This window comes from Perognathus longimembris, chromosome 28 (genome assembly GCF_023159225.1).
Source record: "Perognathus longimembris pacificus isolate PPM17 chromosome 28, ASM2315922v1, whole genome shotgun sequence".
NCBI lineage: Eukaryota > Metazoa > Chordata > Mammalia > Rodentia > Heteromyidae > Perognathus > Perognathus longimembris.
Window position 1 is genome coordinate 27,850,180 of NC_063188.1, and position 18,326 is coordinate 27,868,505.

At 49.2% G+C, this 18,326-nt stretch overlaps 1 long non-coding RNA gene across 16 annotated transcripts in view; it reads right to left on the reverse strand.

Moving 5' to 3' along the window:
- LOC125343276 overlaps positions 1-7,071 on the reverse strand; it is a 65,681-nt gene extending 58,610 nt beyond the window's left edge. For 14 of the 16 annotated variants that reach the window (XR_007209313.1, XR_007209312.1, XR_007209311.1 and 11 more), the window contains exons 1-2: positions 6,896-7,071; positions 2,849-2,981 (exon numbers count right to left, since the gene is read on the reverse strand). This is a non-coding gene — a long non-coding RNA (uncharacterized LOC125343276). The remainder of the gene's footprint in view (positions 1-2,848; positions 2,982-6,895) is intronic. The other 2 variants (XR_007209301.1, XR_007209314.1) reach the window with 2 other exon arrangements.
- Positions 7,072-18,326: the final 11,255 nt, after the last annotated feature.

The window sequence follows — 18,326 nt, forward strand, 5'->3', positions numbered from 1 at the left end:
GCATGTGGAGTCCTCTGAGGAGGCCAATCAGAATTGGGGGAGAGCAGGGGACAGGCAGGGATTTCCCTCAAGTCTCCTTGAGTGCAGGAAAAGCAAACATAGGGCCAGAGCCCTGGGGTGGTGGGATTCCTAGAGGAAGGGGAGCCTTTCCTCTTTCCTGCCTAACATGGCCATTTAGAGGAAGATCCAAGTCCCAGGGCAGAGGCCAAATCTGTGCTTTGGTTCTGTGTTCCAGTGCAGTGAAGGCCAGATCCCAGGCAGCTGAGCAGCCATTTTGTAGCTCTAGGGGAAAAGTGAGCATGTTTTGGTCACAAAGGGCTATGGCAGAGCTGCTGGGGAAGGGTGGGCTGCCACTCCTGATAGCGCACTGCCATCAAGCGGCTTCTAAAACGGAATCCAGCACCATTTCCACAAGGGCTCTTAGCACTGGCAGGAGCTCACCCAGGGGCCCAGGGGAATCTGAGTGGTCAATAAAAAAGGAGGTGGCCCTGCAGGATTCTGGGGACCTGGGAGGCCTTTGGGGAGCCCTTGGCAAAGCTGACCTGGGTCTCAGTGGCCTGAGGAAGCATCAAAGGCAGGAGACAATCCCAAGCAGCCAGCTAGGGCAGCTAATGGCACGGGATGCCTAGTGTCTGTGGGCAGGTGGTGCCCATATCTGGGAGGAATACTGGGCAGTGTCTCAGCCTCTCTGGCTCTGTAACCAGGTGGACAATCGGCCTCCACCTCTTTTATTCTCTGAGACATTGGGCAGATGGAAAGCAAGGGGGGGGATCCCTGAACCCAGGAGAGGCCAGGCTCAACACAGCCCCATCACTTCTAGAACCAAGGATTGGGGTGTTGTTCCTGATCATTGGTTTATCAACCACTCCTACGTGGAAATAACCACAAAAAACCTTCCTTAGAGCTGAGTCAGGTGGTAGAGCTCTAGCCTTGAGCAAATATACCTTAGGACACAAACACACACAGACACACACAGACACCACACAAGAGGTGTGGCTGAACTACTACTAGAGCACTAGCCTTGTAGAGAAGATAAAAAAAATAAATAAATAACAATGAGGGACAGCCCTCAGACCCTTACTTTAAGTACCAAGAACAGAACAAATATGAAAACAAAGTCCACTAATGTCATGGATGACAAGCAGCAAGGCCCAGCTGGGAAGAACATGCAACAGTGGTTAGAGAAGCCTTGCCAGTCAAGGGTTCCTTCCTACAAGGGAAATGTGTACAGTAGGGACCTTCTGTGTTCCAGGATCCCTCTTGCTTAGGATCTGGAAGTTTCCCCCCGAAGAAAGGAGATAGAAGCTAACTGTCCATGGGATTGAGCAACCTGAAGTGCTGAGAGCTCTGCAGACACTGGCCACAATCCTCCCCAGACATGGCTTCCACCTGAGCACAGAACCTGGGCTTCCTGTGTGCAATTAGCCACCATAGGTGGCCTTCTGTGCTTGTCTCCTGCCTCTGAGGTTTCCTCAGCCCTGTGGCACACAGGTTGGCAATCACAAGGGCTTCCCATGAGCCCTAGAACCCAGAATCCTCCAGGAGTCCTCTCCTCATTACCGAGTGTCCAGATACCCCTAGGAGCATTAGTCCCTTCCAGTTCAAAGGGAGCTGGCGGAAGTGCTGGTGGGTTCCATTTCAGAATCCGCTTGATGGCAGTGTTGTACCAGGAATGCAAGGCTACCCTGCTCCATACTGTGTTCCCTCCGCCCTTTACAAAGCAAAAAAAAAAACCGCCAATTTCCAATGCTAGGATTACAAAATGGCGGCTTTTGCACTGTGGCTCTGAGCTACACAACACAAAACCCAAATCATCCTGGGGACAGTGAAGGGTATTCTTTTTCCCTGTATCTGGCCGGGGGGAACAATGAAAAACAAAAAACAAAAAACATAAACAACAACACAAAAAAGCAGGGGCTAGGAAAGTTGCAGACAGGGGAGAAGGGAAAGAAGAAAAAGGGAAAAACAAAACGATGTCCCAGGTAGTACCCAGGAGCAACAAGCAGGCAGCACAGATGTGCTGGTGGTGGTCAGGTGGCCAAGTGGGTCATGAGTGGGTCTGGAAATGATGGGATTGAATGCATCATGGGCCCTAGAGGGTCCAGGGCACGGGCTTCGTGGATTCTGAGTGTTTCCTTAGAAGAAATGGGGATGCAGGTCAACTGTGCATGTGGTGGCAGAGCCCCAAGTTGCGCAAGGCTCTGTACACACTGCCTAGAATCTCTGCCTAACATGGCTGCCACCTCACCAGAGCGTGTGCTTCCTGCGCTGCCTGACAAGCTGGCTGGCTGTGATTCTTTTCTGCCTGAGAGGTTTTCACAGACCAGGAAAACACCTGTGGCTTAGACCACGGACTCCCCCTGAGCCTCCATGAACCCCAGAATTCTCCAACAGCACCCTTCTTTGTCTTGTCCGCCCCAGTGCCCACGCGCAACCCTCCATATTCTAAGACAGCTGGCGGAAGTGCTGCTGGGTTCCATTTCAGAAGCCGCTTGATGGCAGTGTTGTACTAGCAATGCTACCCTGCCCTTCCCCTGCGTCCGTCCCTCCGCCCTTTGCGGAACAAAAAACACCAGCTCTTTCTACTCCACTACCAAAATGGCTGCTCACTCACTCACAGGAGTGCTGGTCTGCACAGCCTGGGCTCACAGAACCCAAGCAGGGATTTTGGCTCTGCTCTGGAGAGTTCTCTTTCTCCTTGCTTCAGGCTCAAGAGAGGCTCCCTCTCTAGACATCCCACCCCAACCGGTGCACTAACCTACCCTTTTTCTCCCTCTGCCTTTGGGCAAACACCATAAAAGAAGGTGCACAGTGTGCATTGCTTTTGGTAACACTGCTGTCTGCCCACCTGGACCAATTCTGATTTGGGCCTTCTCTCAGGGCTCTTTGCATGGAGCATGGCCACTGGTCAGGGTCCGGGGTTGCAGCAGAGGCCATGGCTGTGTGTCCAAGGGTGTCCTGAAACATCTGTGCCTTCATGTCTGTTGAAAGAATCAAAGAAGGCTCTTGTCAGCCACAATTTTATGTACACGATAGAGAGAGAGAGACAGAGAGACAGAGAGAGAGACAAAGACAGAGACAGAAATAGACAGAAAAATACAGAGACAGACAGTGAAGGACACATAACAAGGATTGGTTGTTGTGCCCCCACCCCCACCCCCCAACATTGGGCTTGAACTCAGGGACTATGCACTGTCCCTGGCTTCTGTATGCTCAAGGCTACCACTCTACCCCTAGTTGCACAGATCTACTTCTGCCTTTTTTTTTTATTATACATCCTGCTGGGGGCCGGTAGCCAGGGCTTCATGTACACAAGGAGGACTCTCTACCACTAGGCCATATTCCAGCCCTGACTGCAGTACATAGATACAGACAGTAAGGCATACAGAAACAGAAAGAGAAGGAGAGAGAAAGTGTGCCTATGCGTGTATGTACACACAGGCATGTGTTTTAAATAGGTAGAGAAAGACACACTACAATTCATGGAGCGTATGATAGAGGTGCAGAGTGGACAGACAAGATTTTGTTTCTAGGCCACCCAATCAGAATGCCCAAGGGTCAGGAACTGAGGCTAAGGAGGGGCAGTTTTGGCTGAGAGGGTACTGTGCTTCCAGTTTGAACTCTAGGTTGTCTTCAGAACTGAGGCCCTTACAACAGGCACGCTTGCATAGCATGAACTTTGCGATGTTCCCATCTGTCATGTGGCTCAGCACCCAAAGGTAGCCTCCACTGTGCATGTCCACCGGACCTGAGGTCACACAGAAGAATATTCTGTGCACCAGAGCACCAAAGGGCTACAGCCTTGCCTGTCCACAGCTGTCACCAGTGAACAACACTGAAGCTGTCTGTCACCAGCATCCAGGACTGTGTCAGATTCTCACTCTGTCTTATTGAAGACTTTTATCTGAGACTTGGGACAGTCAAGGTTGAGCCAGCCTAGACCAGCAAGAGTCTGTGCTGAAGCAGTGTCGAGACACTGAAGCTTCAGGGCATCGTGAGCTGTCACTGCTGACCTGTGCTGCAGACCTGAGCCAGAGGCCGCCATGCTGCATGTGGAGTCCTCTGAGGAGGCCAATCAGAATTGGGGGAGAGCAGGGGACAGGCAGGGATTTCCCTCAAGTCTCCTTGAGTGCAGGAAAAGCAAACATAGGGCCAGAGCCCTGGGGTGGTGGGATTCCTAGAGGAAGGGGAGCCTTTCCTCTTTCCTGCCTAACATGGCCATTTAGAGGAAGATCCAAGTCCCAGGGCAGAGGCCAAATCTGTGCTTTGGTTCTGTGTTCCAGTGCAGTGAAGGCCAGATCCCAGGCAGCTGAGCAGCCATTTTGTAGCTCTAGGGGAAAAGTGAGCATGTTTTGGTCACAAAGGGCTATGGCAGAGCTGCTGGGGAAGGGTGGGCTGCCACTCCTGATAGCGCACTGCCATCAAGCGGCTTCTAAAACGGAATCCAGCACCATTTCCACAAGGGCTCTTAGCACTGGCAGGAGCTCACCCAGGGGCCCAGGGGAATCTGAGTGGTCAATAAAAAAGGAGGTGGCCCTGCAGGATTCTGGGGACCTGGGAGGCCTTTGGGGAGCCCTTGGCAAAGCTGACCTGGGTCTCAGTGGCCTGAGGAAGCATCAAAGGCAGGAGACAATCCCAAGCAGCCAGCTAGGGCAGCTAATGGCACGGGATGCCTAGTGTCTGTGGGCAGGTGGTGCCCATATCTGGGAGGAATACTGGGCAGTGTCTCAGCCTCTCTGGCTCTGTAACCAGGTGGACAATCGGCCTCCACCTCTTTTATTCTCTGAGACATTGGGCAGATGGAAAGCAAGGGGGGGATCCCTGAACCCAGGAGAGGCCAGGCTCAACACAGCCCCATCACTTCTAGAACCAAGGATTGGGGTGTTGTTCCTGATCATTGGTTTATCAACCACTCCTACGTGGAAATAACCACAAAAAACCTTCCTTAGAGCTGAGTCAGGTGGTAGAGCTCTAGCCTTGAGCAAATATACCTTAGGACACAAACACACACAGACACACACAGACACCACACAAGAGGTGTGGCTGAACTACTACTAGAGCACTAGCCTTGTAGAGAAGATAAAAAAAATAAATAAATAACAATGAGGGACAGCCCTCAGACCCTTACTTTAAGTACCAAGAACAGAACAAATATGAAAACAAAGTCCACTAATGTCATGGATGACAAGCAGCAAGGCCCAGCTGGGAAGAACATGCAACAGTGGTTAGAGAAGCCTTGCCAGTCAAGGGTTCCTTCCTACAAGGGAAATGTGTACAGTAGGGACCTTCTGTGTTCCAGGATCCCTCTTGCTTAGGATCTGGAAGTTTCCCCCCGAAGAAAGGAGATAGAAGCTAACTGTCCATGGGATTGAGCAACCTGAAGTGCTGAGAGCTCTGCAGACACTGGCCACAATCCTCCCCAGACATGGCTTCCACCTGAGCACAGAACCTGGGCTTCCTGTGTGCAATTAGCCACCATAGGTGGCCTTCTGTGCTTGTCTCCTGCCTCTGAGGTTTCCTCAGCCCTGTGGCACACAGGTTGGCAATCACAAGGGCTTCCCATGAGCCCTAGAACCCAGAATCCTCCAGGAGTCCTCTCCTCATTACCGAGTGTCCAGATACCCCTAGGAGCATTAGTCCCTTCCAGTTCAAAGGGAGCTGGCGGAAGTGCTGGTGGGTTCCATTTCAGAATCCGCTTGATGGCAGTGTTGTACCAGGAATGCAAGGCTACCCTGCTCCATACTGTGTTCCCTCCGCCCTTTACAAAGCAAAAAAAAAAACCGCCAATTTCCAATGCTAGGATTACAAAATGGCGGCTTTTGCACTGTGGCTCTGAGCTACACAACACAAAACCCAAATCATCCTGGGGACAGTGAAGGGTATTCTTTTTCCCTGTATCTGGCCGGGGGGAACAATGAAAAACAAAAAACAAAAAACATAAACAACAACACAAAAAAGCAGGGGCTAGGAAAGTTGCAGACAGGGGAGAAGGGAAAGAAGAAAAAGGGAAAAACAAAACGATGTCCCAGGTAGTACCCAGGAGCAACAAGCAGGCAGCACAGATGTGCTGGTGGTGGTCAGGTGGCCAAGTGGGTCATGAGTGGGTCTGGAAATGATGGGATTGAATGCATCATGGGCCCTAGAGGGTCCAGGGCACGGGCTTCGTGGATTCTGAGTGTTTCCTTAGAAGAAATGTGGATGCAGGTCAACTGTGCATGTGGTGGCAGAGCCCCAAGTTGCGCAAGGCTCTGTACACACTGCCTAGAATCTCTGCCTAACATGGCTGCCACCTCACCAGAGCGTGTGCTTCCTGCGCTGCCTGACAAGCTGGCTGGCTGTGATTCTTTTCTGCCTGAGAGGTTTTCACAGACCAGGAAAACACCTGTGGCTTAGACCACGGACTCCCCCTGAGCCTCCATGAACCCCAGAATTCTCCAACAGCACCCTTCTTTGTCTTGTCCGCCCCAGTGCCCACGCGCAACCCTCCATATTCTAAGACAGCTGGCGGAAGTGCTGCTGGGTTCCATTTCAGAAGCCGCTTGATGGCAGTGTTGTACTAGCAATGCTACCCTGCCCTTCCCCTGCGTCCGTCCCTCCGCCCTTTGCGGAACAAAAAACACCAGCTCTTTCTACTCCACTACCAAAATGGCTGCTCACTCACTCACAGGAGTGCTGGTCTGCACAGCCTGGGCTCACAGAACCCAAGCAGGGATTTTGGCTCTGCTCTGGAGAGTTCTCTTTCTCCTTGCTTCAGGCTCAAGAGAGGCTCCCTCTCTAGACATCCCACCCCAACCAGTGCACTAACCTACCCTTTTTCTCCCTCTGCCTTTGGGCAAACACCATAAAAGAAGGTGCACAGTGTGCACTGCTTTTGGTAACCCTGCTCTCTGCCCACCTGGACCAATTCTGATTTGGGCCTTCTCTCAGGGCTCTTTGCATGGAGCATGGCCACTGGTCAGGGTCCGGGGTTGCAGCAGAGGCCATGGCTGTGTGTCCAAGGGTGTCCTGAAACATCTGTGCCTTCATGTCTGTTGAAAGAATCAAAGAAGGCTCTTGTCAGCCACAATTTTATGTACACGATAGAGAGAGAGAGACAGAGAGACAGAGAGAGAGACAAAGACAGAGACAGAAATAGACAGATAAATACAGAGACAGACAGTGAAGGACACATAACAAGGATTGGTTGTTGTGCCCCCCCCCCAACATTGGGCTTGAACTCAGGGACTATGCACTGTCCCTGGCTTCCGTATGCTCAAGGCTACCACTCTACCCCTAGTTGCACAGATCTACTTCTGCTTTTTTTTTTATTATACTTCCTGCTGGGGACCAGTAGCCAGGGCTTCATGTACACAAGGAGGACTCTCTACCACTAGGCCATATTCCAGCCCTGACTGCAGTACATAGATACAGACAGTAAGGCATACAGAAACAGAAAGAGAAGGAGAGAGAAAGTGTGCCTATGCGTGTATGTACACACAGGCATGTGTTTTAAATAGGTAGAGAAAGACACACTACAATTCATGGAGCGTATGATAGAGGTGCAGAGTGGACAGACAAGATTTTGTTTCTAGGCCACCCAATCAGAATGCCCAAGGGTCAGGAACTGAGGCTAAGGAGGGGCAGTTTTGGCTGAGAGGGTACTGTGCTTCCAGTTTGAACTCTAGGTTGTCTTCAGAACTGAGGCCCTTACAACAGGCACGCTTGCATAGCATGAACTTTGCGATGTTCCCATCTGTCATGTGGCTCAGCACCCAAAGGTAGCCTCCACTGTGCATGTCCACCGGACCTGAGGTCACACAGAAGAATATTCTGTGCACCAGAGCACCAAAGGGCTACAGCCTTGCCTGTCCACAGCTGTCACCAGTGAACAACACTGAAGCTGTCTGTCACCAGCATCCAGGACTGTGTCAGATTCTCACTCTGTCTTATTGAAGACTTTTATCTGAGACTTGGGACAGTCAAGGTTGAGCCAGCCTAGACCAGCACGAGTCTGTACTGAAGTACTGAAAAACAAAACGATGTCCCACGTAGTCCCCAGGAGCAACAAGCAGGCAGCACAGATGTGCTGCTGGTGGTCAGGTGGCCAGGTGGGTCATGAGTGGGTCTGGAAAAGATGGGATTGAATGCATCATGAGCCCTAGAGGGTCCAGGGCACCGGCTTCGTGGATTCTGAGTGTTTCCTTAGAAGAAATGGGGATACAGGTCAACTGTCCATGTGGTGGCAGAGCCCCAAGTTGCGCAAGGCTCTGTAGACACTGCCTAGAATCTCTGCCTAACATGGCTGCCACCTCACCAGAGCATGTGCTTCCTGCGGGAAAACTCCTCCTGCTTAGAGTCAGTGTTGTACTAGTAATGACAACATGCCCTTCCCTGGTGACACTCCCTCCACCATTTTCGACGCCTTAAATACAACAACCCAGCAACATTTTCCATTACAAAATGGCATTTCGTTTCATCCACTTGGGCTGCACAGCCTGGGTTCAAAGAACCCAGTCAGGGACTTGGACTGTGCCCTGCAGGCCAGGGACTCTGAGGGGTCTTCTTTAGGCCAGCCTTAGGCACAAGAAGGGAACAACTACCCGTGCAGTCTTCCCACCTCAGTCAGAGCTTTAACTTATCCTCTTCCTTCCTCTGCCTTTAGGCAGAGGGCAGAGAAAAAGGATGGAAAGAATGGGTTGGAGCCACCCTGCTAACTCCTCACCTGGACCAATTCTGTCAGGACTTTTAGCAGACAACATGGCCTCTGGCTCAGGATTACAGCAAAGGCTACCAATGAGAGCTCAGTGTGGTCTGAAGTTGCAGTGACTGAACATTGTTACTGTGGCCTGGGAACAAATGTAGTCACAGCTCCCTTCAGAAAATCCAAGTACAAGGCTGGGCAGGGGTAGCTTGGCCAGTCAGAGGGGCAGTCTCGCACTAGAGGACAGGCTAACATGTGGCCTCGACTGTTTAAAACACTGTCCAGTCTCAGCTGAAATCTTGGGGAAAGTTGGGATGAAACCCATGTGAAGTTCTAGATGTTTATGACAACCTCTGTGCCATAGGCCAGAGCCTGATCTTGGATAGTCAAGGCCAGAGCACTTTGGTGCTCTTGTCCACAGATCATGGCTGCTGTGACTAATGATCAGGTAGGCCGTTACAATCCTGGCCGTTTCTGGTGTTGAGACACATAACAGATGGGAGCATCCCCAAGGTATGCTGTAAAAGCAGACAGGTTGTGGGGGCCTCAGTTCTAGAGATAACACTGAGTCCTCCTGAACTACTGCAGCCAGATTTAGACCCCTAAATGTCTGTTCAGGTTTAGTAAAAAAACAAAACTTTATTTGTGTGCACACACTGCATACATATCCCAGGCTGCACCGAATTGAGTATCTTCCTCCAACTATCTAAAATATACATGTGTATACACTCACATACACTAGCTTCTTCGCTTGCTTTCTTTGTCTCTTGGTTCTGCTCTCTGTGTGTGTCTCGTCTGTCTTGTGAGTGTTTAATGTAGATTTCCATTTCTCTTCCTCATCCCCTTACAGCCCTGCATGATAGTTGTGTGTGTGTGTGTGTGTGTGTGTGTGTGTGTGTGTGTGTGTGTTTGCCAGTCCTGGGGCTTGAACTCAGAGCTTGGGCCCTGTCCCTGGCTTCTTTTTGCTCAAGGCTAGCACCTACCACTTGAGCCACAGCACCACTTCTGGCTTTTTCTATATATGTGGTGCTGAGGAATGGAACCCAGGGCTTCATGTATGTGAAGCAAGGTACTCTACCACTAGGCCATATTCCTAGCTCCCTGCATAACATTTTTATTCTCTCAGGACCATCAAAAACCCCTTCCAAACTCGCTTACAAACTAAGACAAAGGCAAGGAAAGGTAAGGGAAAATGCCTAACAGACTGAAAACAGAATGTAATAACACAGGTGCAATGTCTGGTAGAACCCAGAAAAACAGAACCACAGCTACTGTGCTATGCCTCTACCTCCCTCCCCAACCCTAATCCTTCAATTGACCTAAAGGTCATCCTGGGTTGGGCCAAATATCTAGATGCTCCAATGACAAAAGGATTTTCACTACTGGACTTTAAATGCTACCCCTACCCAACCACCTGAACTTAGCCCAAGTTCATGGGCACAAGAAGCTGCGTGCCAGCCACTAATCTGATCACCTGAGCTTTGTGACCTGGAGCTTCCTGGAAAATCCTGTGCACATAAGGATGCTCTCCCCTAGGTGAGTGTCCAAGGATGTCATGTCCTAGATATTCCCACTTTGACAATACGTGTTAAGGCCTACAAGGAACAAACACCTAGCCCTTTAGCTCAAACCCTGAGTGCACTGACTCAGAGGATCAGCTGGTGGTTACCTGGTACAGGGACCATTCCCTAAGGTGGCTCAATGCTGCTTTCATCACACCATGATGAAGGGGGCCCAGAATGGGCAAGTCTCCAAATGCTTTACCCTGACCACTCATTGATGGGAATAAGCATGTGATGGGATGAAAAGTAGGGTAGCAATCAGGCTTGACTTGTGCTCAGCACAGGAGAACCTGGAGAGATCTAGAACAACTGCCAAGAGTCTGCAATGCCCCCTCTCTTTATACAGGGATGCTGCAGCTATAAAGGACTTCAAAGTCAGGAGGTCCATTTCTTCCTGGACTCTACTCCTGCGTCTGCCTGGCCAGATCCCTAGCCTACAGAAGACATGCAGAGAAAGGAACACGTGACTTCTATGGGGCCAGCGTGCTTCCTAGTACTAGACTCAATTCCCAGCATGCCTAAGGCCTTTGTGTAGCCACATTCCAACTAGTGGTCTATCAGAAAAGAAGAAATTAAAAGACAGAAAAGAAAATGATCTCCTGGACAGGATGCAGGAAGAATACCTAGGCCGCCAGGAGTACATCACTGCTCAGGGATGACAAGACAGTCATGGGTTCCTGAAAGGAGAGCTGTGTGCAGCAGGGACCCACTTGCTAGGAATATGCCTATTATCCAGAAGAAGGGGTGATGGAGGCCAACTTTTCCCATAAACACAAAGCCTTAAGATGCTGTGGGCTGTGTGCAGGCACTGTCAGTAATTCCACACAGACACGGCAGGCACCCATACAGAGCCTAGACATTTCTGCGTCCCAGTAGGACATAGGTTATCCCTGCTAAGAACTCACCACAAACTTGCTAAGACCTTGGACCCTCCAAAAGCACCCTCTGTCCTCCTGCAGGTTCTGAGCCCTCCAGGGCGCCTGCGCACCCGTTCCAGTTCTAAAAGAAGTCACAGGGAAGTGTTGGCGTATTCCGTTTCACAATCCGCTTGATGGCAGTGTTGTACCAAGAATGGAATGGAAGCATGTCTTCCTGTTTTATTCCCTCCGCCCTCTGGGGAAACAAAAAAAAAAACACACAGAAAAACACCAACCTTTTCCACTAGGACTCAAAATGGCTGTTGATCCCCTCCGGGCTCTGGGCTGCTGGGCACAAGAACCCAGGACTCAAACCCGGCCATGGACCCCTGCAGTCTTTCGGCCTGCATTAGACATAAGCAGGGAAAGCCTGTGAGGAATGGTGGGAGGGATGAAAAGAAACAACAAAAATCAAACTGTCGGGGCTGGGAATATGGCCTAGTGGCAAGAGTGCTTGCCTCCAACACATGAAGCTCGTGGTTCGATTCCCCAGCACCACATATATGGAAAATGGCCAGAAGGGGCGCTGTGGCTCAGGTGGCAGAGTGCTAGCCTTGAGCGGGAAGAAGCCAGGGACAGTGCTCAGGCCCTGAGTCCAAGGCCCAGGACTGGCAAAAAAAAAAACAAAAAAAAAAACAATCAAACTGTCTGGGCGGTTGCCTGTAATCCGTTCCAGATATGGCAGCCATCTGACCACAGAGACCATGTTCACGGTCCCTGCCCGCAGCCACCCTAGCTGGCCACCTGGACTTTGCTCCTGCCCTGATTCTTCCAGAAACCAAGCAGACATGGGTCATCTGTGCCAGGGGCTCCCCATGTGCATTCCCAGACCACAAAACCCTCCAGGGCGCCGGACTCTGTCCAGTGGGTCCCTGTGCTCTGTGCGCATGCGAGGCTCTTATAGTAACTAAAGTGCTGGTGAATCCTGTTTCTAAACCCGCTTGATGGCGGTGTTATACCAGGAAAGCCAGCCTGCTCGTCCCCCTGCTGTACTCTCTCCGCCCTTCGCAAAGCAAAAAAACCCGCCAATCATTACCTTTACCACTATGACGCCACTTGGGCTCTGGGCTGCACAAAACCACTAGGTGCCCAACCCCACCCAGGTCTCTAACCTACCCTTTTTCCCTACCTCTGTCTTTAGGCAGCTCCTCAGAGAGGAAGGAGACAAAATGGGCCAACCCTGCTGTCTCCCCACGTGGACCAATTCTGATTTGGGCCTTAGGGTGCATCATGGTCAATGGCTCAGGGTTGCAGGAAAGGTCACCAGTGGTGAGAGCTGAGTAGCTTGAAGCTGTAGTGCCTAAACCCTACTCTTGTAGGGGGTAACCTTAGCACATGCAATCCACCCTCCCTACCCAAAATCCAGGCACAAGGCAGGGCAAGGATAAAGAAGTCACCCAGTGAGGCAGCCAGGTGCCACAGGACACCTCACACCTGGCCTAGCCTGGCTCAGTATCATCCCAAGTCCTACTTGAAGTCTTGGGGGGAAGACAAGATGAAAAAAAAAAAAAAAACAATCACACAGACCTCTGGATGCTTGTGACAAGTCTGGTCTCAGCCCAATCATGAACAGGCAAGGCCAAAGCCCTTTGGTGCTTGTACCCACAGAGCATGGTTGAGTGTGACAAACCTTCAGGTAGACTGGTACAATCCTGCTCACCTTCCTGGTGCTGAAACACAAGAGATAGGAGGACCCCCAATTTAGGCTGTAAAAGCAAGCAAGCTGTGGGGACCCCTGCTTTAGAGATAATAGTGAAAAAAAAGAAACACATTACCCCTTCAGGCATTCTGCCCCACCCCCATGCCAGATTTGGACCCAAACTGTGTTTGGTATTGCACACAAACAAAACCTCAGTTGTCTGTCTACCCTGCACAACTTCCCCAAACTCCACAAGGTTTAGGAGTCTTCCCCCCAACTGTCCAAAACAGACATGGATGTACACTCACACAGCCTAGCTCCCTGTCTTTCTGTCTCAATCTCGCTGTGTGTCCTGCTGTGTGTGTGTGTCTTAGTTATTTATATAGCATTCCAGTTCTCTTCCTCATCCCCTTACAAATCTGTATAGCATTCTTATTTCTTCAATAACCTCAAAAACCTTTCCCAACTCGTTAAAAGTAGGACATGGGCAACAGAAATCCATTGGACATTTCCTAACAGACTGGAAGCATTTCCCCAGAATAACACAAGTCCAACATCTGAAAGAACCTCAACAACCAGCATCACAGTTACTGTACCCCTGCCCCCTTCCCAATTCTAGCCCTTCAAGTGACCTAAAGGTCAACATGGTTTGGGTCAAATATTCAGTGAGGCTCCTTTGAGAAACAGCTATGCTGCAGGAGCTTCAGTACTTGACTTTGGAATTTTGGCCAGTCCTTGGGCTGACAACCTGAGTTCTGTGACCTTACACTTCCCAGCCTATTCTAATGTACACAAATGCTGCTCTCCCTGGACAATGGTCTGATATTCCCAGTTTGACAGCACTTGTTGAGGCCTACAAGGAACAAACCACCTTACTCTCCAGTTCAAACTCTGAGTTCTCTGATTCAATGGTTCAGTTGGTAACACCTGTGTGGGGGCCACTCCCTAAAATGGCTCAACGTTGCTCTCCTTATACCATGGACAAGGGGACCCAGTATGGACAAGTCTCCCAATTCAATCTCTCTGCTGAGAATAGAGACAGCGGTAAGGGTGGAGGAAGAGGCAGGGAAGCATTCAGCCTGGCATATTCTAAAAATTTGAGAACCTGGAGATGGCAGAGCAAGTACCAGGCTTTTATAGGGGATTCTCTTCCACTCATGGGTCCGCCTGGATACTGTTCATGTATCTGCATGTCCAGAGAGAGAGCCTGTATCTCCTGCCAAAGACAACACTTACAGAAGGGAACAAGAGAATTCCACAGGCTGAGAATGCTTCACAATACTAGACCAACTTTCTAGCACATCTGGGGCTTTTGTGCTGCTGCATGCCCAGTACTGCTCCTGCAGAAAAGAAAGAGGGTAAAAAACAAAAAAGTCTGTCACTAGTAACTCATACCTGTAATCACAGCTATTCAGGAGGCTCAGACCTGAGGACTGCAGTTGGAAGGCAGACCTAGCAGGAAAGTCTGAGACTCAAATAAACGAATACAAAACATCTCCTGGATGGGATGCAGCAGCAAGATCCTGGTGCCAAGATGTGCCACTAGTCAGTGGAGCAGAGAAGCCATGCTAGTCATGTGTTCCTGAAAGAGACAGGGCTCTGTATAGCAGGGACCCTCCTTGGTCTTTGGGCCACTTAGTTTCCCTAGAAGAAAAGGGTTGAAGGTCAACTGTCCTGGTGGATGCAAAGATGGGAGATGCTGAGGGCTCTGCAGATATCTGTCAGCAATCTCTTCCCAACACCGCCGCCATATGATCACAGGAAGCTAGTGCTCCAGTGCCTGTGCACCACCATGGCTGGTTTCTTACGCTCATCTCCCACCTCTGAGCCTGTACAGACCATGCAAAGCTCGATCAGCTTGACACGGTCTCTGTATACGCCTCCAGGGACCCCAGACTCCTCCAGCGTTACCCTTGTTTGTTCTGTGGGTCCCCCGAAATCTGTTGTGCACAGAAATCTGAGTGCGCCCCTCCTGGTGCAAGGCGCACTCACCTCGGTGTTGCTGAAGTCCGTTTCAGAATCCACTTGATGGCAGTGTTGTACCAGAGATGGTAGCCTGCTGGGGCCCTGGTGCGCTCCCTCCGCCCTTTGCAGAGCAAAAACCGCCAATCTTTTCCACTAGCACTACAAAATGACTGCTCATCCACCTTGGTTCACCATGTTCAAGAGCTTGGGCCCATAGAATTCAACTCTGGCTAGAGATCCTGAAGGATCATCTTTCTCCCTGTATTAAGCACAAGACTGGAGAGGAAGGCCAGGGGACAGGAGGAGGACAAGGAAGGTGTCTGTGTGTGAGGGGGCGTAGTGTACCCTTCCCCTCTCCCCCCACCCCTTTTTGCAGAGCAAAAAACAACCTTTTCTACTAGGATTTCAATATGGCTGCTTATCCCTTTGGGCTCTGGGCCACACAGCCTGGATACATACAACCAAAGGATACATACAACCAGAAGTCTCTTCCTCTAACTGTCCAAAAACACATGGGTGCATATACAAACTAGTTCTCTCTCTCCAGCTCTTTCTGTGTCTCTCTCCCTTTCTCCTGGTTGTTTATATTTCATTTATCTTCCTCATCCTCTCACCGTTCCTATCATATCTTTGGTGTGGATGTGTTGGTCCTGGGGCTTGAACTCAGGACTGGGCAATGTCCCTAAGCTTTTCCTCTTAAGGCTAGTGCTCTACCACTTGAGCCACAGCACCACTTCTGGCCTTTTCTGAGTAGTTTATTAAGAGTCTCAAGAACTTTCTTCCTTCAATCCATGATGTGCGCCATTGGCATCCAGCCTTGCCTATCTTTCTTTTTCACTAACGACCATGAAGAGCTTCTCACCTGCTTCCTCCAGAGGACACGGGTTGAAGGAAGGCTGTGGGAGAACTCCTAGCAGACTGAGAGGCATTTCTGCAGAATGAAAACAAATTCCCACTTTCTACATAAACAATGCCAGTTACTGTGCCTTTGCCTCCCTCACTACCCCAGCCCTTCAAGTAACCTAAAGTTCAACTTGGGTTGAATAAAAACCCAGTGAGGGTTCTCTGACAAGCTATGCTTCAGGTACAGGTTCACTACTGGACTTGGAAGTCTGGCACCCACCCACCAACCCACACAAGTTCAATACAGACTTCTGGGCACAAGAAGCTCTCTGCCAGTCCCCAGAATGTGAGCATGTGAGCTCAGTGACCTGCCACTTCCCATCTATTCTCACACTCACCACAGATGCTCTCCCCTGGCAGAGCATCCAAGGATGTGACCACCTAGATATCTTAGTCAAGTGCACCTGGTGAGGCCTACAAGGAACAACCACCTAACCATCCAGGTAAAACCCTGAGTGCACTGCCTCAGGCATTCAGTTGGTGGCACCTGTGCAGGGGCCACATCCTAAGGTGGATCAATGTTGCCTCATCAAAACATGGGCAAAGGGGCTGGGAATGGGGCTTAGTGGTAGAGTGCCTGCCTAGCATGCATGAAGCCCTGGGTTCAATTCCTCAGTACCACATAAACAGAAAAAGCCAGAAGTGGTGCTGTGGCTCAAGGGGTAGAGCACTAACCTTGAGCACGAGAGGTTCTGGAACAGAGCCCAGGCTCTGAGTTCAAGCGTCAGGATTGGAAAGAAAAAATCATGGGCAAGAAGGCACAGAAAAGATTTATTTCCAAATATATTCTCCTCTGGCCTGCCATTGTTAAATGTAGGGATGGGGATAGAGGTGGGGGTGAAAGCTATGGGAGATTTGGGGCCTGGCATATGTTATAACCAGAAGAAACTGGAGAGAAGGCAGAGCAACTATCAGGCTTTTTCAGGGGATCTCTTTCACACAGGGCTTCAATGTCAGGAAGGCCATATACCACTTCCTGTTGCTGCATCTGCCTAGCCAGAGTTAGGACCAGAATCCTCAGCCAAATGCTGAACAATATACTATTTTCATTAACATCAGCTATGTTTATTAATTAATTAATTAGTATGTTAGTCTGTTTATTTATTTATTTTGGCCATGGGGCTTAAACTCTGGGCTTAGGTACTGTGGTACTGTCCCTGTGCTTTTTTTTTTTCCTCTCAAGGCTACTTCTCTACCACTTGGAGCCACAGCTCCACTTGTGGTTTTGGGGTGATTATTTGGAGATAAGAGTCTCATGGACTTTGACAATAAAGGGGGAAAAAAAGAGTCTCATGGACTTTTCTGCCTAGGGTAGCTTTGAACCATGATCCTCAGATCTCAGCCTTCTGAGTAGCCACCAGTACCCAGCTCATCTGTGTTTTTAAAATGTGTTGTTTTTCTGATTTTAGTAAGCATTCCAAGGAAATGAAGTACTGGTGCATTAATGTTAGATTCTAAGTTCTTGAACAAATACATATTTCAAGCTACATTTTCATTATAATCCCATTTCGCATGAACAGTTTCATTTTCTGTATTCTCCCAGTCAAACTATGTTGTCCATTTGGCTTTGTACTTGTTATTCAATGCTCTATTTCAATTTACCTTGGACTTGAAATTTATTTTGCTTATAGGGGCAACCAGGAGCCCAAAAGAATACTTTATCCTCCCTTTCTTCTCCTTGTCCTATTTTGTATAGTGAGCAACCTCTCACAATCCTTTTGTAATACTATGAGACATTATATACCATAGAGTTGTCTTTAATAATTAAGAAGGCTCCAAGCACCAGTACTTCAAACCTGTAATCCTAGCTATTAGGAGGGCTGACATCTGAGAATTGCAGTTCAAAAGCAGCCAGGGCAGGAAAGTCTGTGAGACTTTTATCTCCAATAAACTGCCAAAAAGCAAGAAGTGGAGCTGTGGTTCAAGTGGTAGAGTGCTATCCTTAAGCAAAGAACCTCAGGGACAGAGCCCAGGCTCTAAGTTCAAACCTCAGGAGAGGCACAAAGGAAAAAAAATTAAGAAGGCTTTAGCCAGCATTTTTCCCACAACTTTTCAGATGTTAGGATAATGTTAAAAAGAGACTGTATGAGGGACTTTACCCTTCCAATGAAGTGACAAAATACTAATGATTTTTGAGGTCTGAGCTTTACAGTCTTTTACATGCAAATGAAACTTAACATTTCTGGCAAATTGATTTCTTGCTTTTCCCCCCAACTTTAAACTATGTGGGTCTAAAATATCTTATATATTCCAACATGGGCTAACCTGTCTAATGTTTGATGAAAACATTTTTCAGAGTATATCACTTACTAAACCTAGTAAGTTATTGATATTCTGGACGATCAAGGCCTTTATGAGTTTAATTACAGCATAATTCTCACATATGAATAAAATGCCAATTTTTAAAGGTCACGTGTCGAGGAGTGCTCTAACATAATTATCAGATTATCTACATGAAGGATACATTTTAGTTCTTGAAGGAATCAAAGTTTTATAGGGCTAGTGTTGGAACCCAGGGCCTTGTACATGATAGACAAGCCTGAGCTATATCCCCAGCCCTTACTACATATTCTTGATAAAAAAGATAAAGCTAGGGTAGAGGTGCTCTCTATAGATGTGTGTACTCTATAACGTGTCCACAGAGTACTGGTTCCATCACT